Consider the following 4,785-nt stretch of genomic DNA (forward strand, 5'->3'; position numbering starts at 1 on the left):
TTTGTTCCAATAAAAAACAAATAAGTACAACGAAGGATGTTAAGTGGGAAATTTTGATTGAAATGCCAAGATATGATAGTTACTGATCATCAAAGGTGTGAGTGGACCACAAAGATGCAGATCTTCAAAGGAAATTTTCAAAATCTGGTTACCTGTCTCTTGGTCCTCTCATCTAGGGAATCCCTCACCCAGAAAGATGATATAGGAGAGTCAGAAGAAGAGAAGGTTGCAGCGGGGCAGATTTTGAGGGGAGGATTTCTTTGGGAAAATCTAAGGAGTTACCTGGTCCCTCCACTCCAGTCTAGTAAGAGAGGCCTCAAGGAGACTGACCATTGCAGGAACTTGATGTGGCCTCTGCCGCCACTGGCTGGCCCTGGAAAGCTAAGCAGCCTTGACAGACAGAAGAGGATCTGGGCATGAACTGCTCTACCCTCAGAGTACAGGTCAAAGGAGACAAGAATTCTGGGGACCAGATGAGGAGGGGGCAGAGGCAATGTCCACCTGGGGTGAAGCCTGACCAGCAGGGTGGCCAGTCTCTCAAAAGAGACTCAGCCGTTAGAGGCCGGGAGGCAACTGCTGCAGCAGAGGCTGTGGGAAGCAGAGGAGCAGAAGGAGAGGGAGCTGGGTCTGAGGAACCCAGAAGGGGAATCTCCCGGGGGTCTCCCATGAAAGCCCCTAGGAGTCAGCTTTAAACATCTGCCAGGAATCTATGGGTCCTCAGGTGTAGAACTTATAAATCCATTCTACCAGGAACTTTCCTATCCCCCTTCCCTCTGCTCCTTTTCCAACTTCAACCTTAAAGGTCAGAAGCAGCAGCAAGATGAGGAGGAAGAGAGTAAGAAAGAGAAGAAACTGAACACAGCCTCCTCCAAGGCTGCAGACCGCCCACCTGCCATTGACCCTAGCTTTGTGGGAGTGGGAGAGAAATATTATCTTTGAATGAGGATTTAAACATTGATTAATGAAGTCCACATTTGTGACTTAAAGTGACCCCTGGACTTTTACCTAAGGATGCACAGAAAAATTTATGAGCTTGACAGGACTTTTACACATGGCCAGGAAAAGACCATCCTGACCCCCACTGGAAGTGGTTAGAAAGCCATGGAAGGGGCCTTCCCTGGTGGCACAGCGGTTAAGAATCTGCCTGCCAATGCAGGGGACATGCGTTCAACCCCTGGTCCGGGAAGATCCCACATGCCGCAGGGCAACTAAGCCCACGAGCCACAACTACTGAGCCCACGTGCTGCAACTACTGAAGCCCACACACCTGGAGCCCATGCTCTGCAACAAGAGAAGCCACCTCAATGAGAAGCCCGTGGACCACAACGAAGAGTAGCCCCCGCTTGCTGCAACAAGAGAAAGGCCCGCGCACAGCAACAAAGACCCAACAAAACCAAAATAAATTAATTAATTAATTTTAAAAAATGTAGACACAAACTTTAAAAAAAAAAAAGAGCCATGGAAGGGATGGACTTGGAGGGTATTATTATGCTAAGTGAAATAAGTCAGACAGAGAAAGACAAATACTGTATGATATCACTTATATGTGAAATCTAAAAAATAAAACAAACTAGTGAATATAACAAAGAAGAAGCAGACTCACAGATATAGAGAACAAACTAGTGGTTACCAGTGGGGAGAGGGAAGGAGGGAGGGACAAGGTAGGGTTAGAGGGTTAAGAGATACAAACTATTATGTATAAAATAAATAAGCTACAAGGATATATAGTACAACACAGGGCATATAGCCAATATTTTATAATTATAAATGGAATATAACCTTTAAAAATTGTGAATCACTATGTTGTACACCTGAAACATATAATATTGTATGTCAACTATACCTCAAATTTTTAAAAAGTCAATGGAGGACAAAAATAAAGTGGCTTTGACAAATACAACCCACAAGTCCCGTGTGTTCAACATACTGGTTGTACAAGGTTCCTTTCTTAGAAACCACTCTGCCTTGAGTTCCTAGATACACTGAAACAGTACCACTTAGATGTCAGCAAGAGTCCCTCATTCTTTGGAGGTCTGGGTAATTCCACAGCCTGGAAAAGTTTGTTTGTTTTTTTTTTCTAACAAAAGACTATTCATATGAACAGGTTTAATGTAACTTGAAATGTAAAAGATTCGAACCAGTAGTGAAGTATCTAATTCTTATTTCAACTTAAAAAAATAATTAAAATAAATAAAATCAAAATAGGATAGTGACCAGAATAATAGTACCATTATAATCACATTAAATAGAAAAGCTTCCATCAACATTTTAAGAATGTAATAAATGCAGTATGATACATTTTAAAATACTCCACTCAATTTTGTAATCCATTTTCATAAAAATGTTACTTAGAAGAGAGGCTTGGACACCCCTGGAAAAATGAGAAATCAGCTTAGAAATACATAATATGCCAGGATTTACTAATTCACTGTTAAAAAGTAGCTTATATTTCTCTTAGATATTTTAAACAAATGAATAATTATATTTCACATATAAGACAGGTGGTACTTCAGCTACATTAGAATTATATCAACTTTTAGATGTACATTTAAATTGTCACATTTTATAAGAAGTTAATTTTCATTTCTCCTTATTTTAAAGGCTCACCAGGTTTGCCAGTATAGTATTAGGATCAGCAAATGTTGGACTGAACTACATTTAGTTATAATATGTCTAACATCCAATTTCATGTAATATATGTGAAATGATACACCCCTAAGTGGTATTTAGATATATTTCTTTGAAAAAAATATTAATTTTATGAATGTGATAAGAAACAGCCTTATTCACTGTATGCTTTTTTTTTTTTTAATGAGCAGTACAGATAGCAGACATATAACTTCTTACTACCTACACTGACTACTAAGAAATAAAGCCGAACTTTAGAAAAATACAATGCAAGAAAAGATTCAAGTTAAACATATACTCCTTTGGTTAAAAATCATCCCCTTAATAATTTCATCTGTAATCTAAACTCAGCATGTCTCACCAGCCCAAAGTAATCTTCTAAATGTCATTATACTTGTATTACAGTGTTTTTTTCAATCCAGTATTTATGGAGGTCACTGGGTTGCAGCAACAAAATATTTTAACTCTAGGAAGAGAGTGTAGGCTTGTTGCATCAGCTCATTTGACAGATGTCTTTCTTTAAAGGTTTTATTTTAGAAACCTCTGACACATGTAGTTTTCTTCAGATACTGTATATCCAAACTTTTTATAGAAACCAGAGTTTTATGGTAGATATTCAAGGGTAATATTATAACAGTTCAGTTTCTTGCTTAGCAAAGTAAGGGTTGATAATAACAATTTGCCAAGCTGCTTTCCTCTGCATTCATCACTAACAACAACATCTTCTATTCTTCCTCTCTTAGCACAGGAATGGATTAATTTATGTTCTATTATCAGAGTTGCTATAGCAACTATCTGTCCTAAAGTTACATCTTCCACAACTGTAACATAATAATCCCCAGATTACTTCATGTGCTCAAAAGATTTCATAAATTGTTCCGGGTTGACAACTCCAGTTTCTGTCAGCTGACCTACTACCTTAAAAAAACTTCTATTTAAATCAGCAGTACAAAGAGGCCTCAAAACCAAACCTTCTCCAGGATGTGTTGGGGAAATGGCTAGAGAAAATGTAGCTGTATTCTGACTCCAGTCCTCTTCTTTGAGTAGACTTGGGTCAAACATAGGCGTTTCATCAGGTTTCATCTTTGCATTAAGGTCAGTAGAGACCTGCAGTCGGCGCTCCTCTCCTGGCCCGTTGGATTCTCACCCACCGAGGTACACAGCACTAGATCCACATCCGGCTTCAGCGGCAGCCCCACCTCCTCCACCTCCGGCTCTACAGTCTTCCGCAAGGCTGCCGCTCCGGTAGCCACCGCCAGGACATGGCAGCACCGACACCTCCAGCCCGCCCCTCCACAGCCTGGAAAAGTTTGATCTTGTCCAATAATTTCTCTTCATTCCCAGAAATTTCCCAGAAACTCACCTGAGATGCCCCTAGCCTCTTATTTCTGTGTCTATTTTGCTTTCCACTCTTTCCTCTCATCAGCCTGGATGCAGAAATAGCAGCTCTTAGCATTCCCTCCACAGACGAATCTCCTCACACAAAGAGCAGTTGTGAGTAGTGGAGACTTAACTGAAGTTTTTCCATCTCCTCAAAGTGGGGCAGTGTTTGATGGTCAAGGAGGTTTCTTTAGTAAAAGTTCAGTTGAGTTCCACAACATTTATTGAGTGACTGCTATTACCAGGTACTGTGATAAATGCTGGAGACACAGAGTAAATGATATTCTCTATCCTCAAGATATTTATAGTCTAGCTGGAGAGAGAATGTAAGAGAACAGGTAAATGCCTGTTAGAGCCCAGGTTGCCATGGCAGCACACAGTGGCCGGGGCGGGACGGGGGGGATGTAAACAAGCCTAAGGTGATTATGGGGGGAGTCAAGGAAGATGTCCCTCTGTGATAGAATAGAAGAGTGATAAAATAGCAGACTGGAAAGAGAATCAAATAAAAATTTGAGAACAAAAAAATACAATAAGAGATGTTAAAAACTCAAGGGATGGGTTCAACAACAGTCTAGACACGTGAGAAGAAAGAGTCAATGAATCAGAAAACATGGTAGAGGAAACTATCTAGAATGAAGTAAAGAGAGACAACAAGAGAGAAAATACAAAAGCAAGGGTAAGAGACACAGAATACAGTGAGAAGGTCTTACTTATACCTACTTGGAGTCTACTTGGAGCTGAGAATGAGCAGAGACAGTATTTGAAGATAATAACTAA

The 4,785-nt window shown here is 40.2% G+C and overlaps 1 pseudogene across 1 annotated transcript; it reads right to left on the bottom strand.

Annotated features, from left to right (window-relative positions):
• Window positions 1-3,156: 3,156 nt before the first annotated feature.
• On the bottom strand, window positions 3,157-3,711 carry LOC309833865 (glucosamine 6-phosphate N-acetyltransferase-like; annotated as a pseudogene). The gene has a single exon. The product of its transcript is annotated as a glucosamine 6-phosphate N-acetyltransferase-like (transcript).
• Window positions 3,712-4,785: the final 1,074 nt, after the last annotated feature.

The sequence above is a fragment of the Grampus griseus genome (genome assembly GCF_964374135.1).
Source record: "Grampus griseus genome assembly, chromosome: 15".
Lineage (NCBI taxonomy): Eukaryota > Metazoa > Chordata > Mammalia > Artiodactyla > Delphinidae > Grampus > Grampus griseus.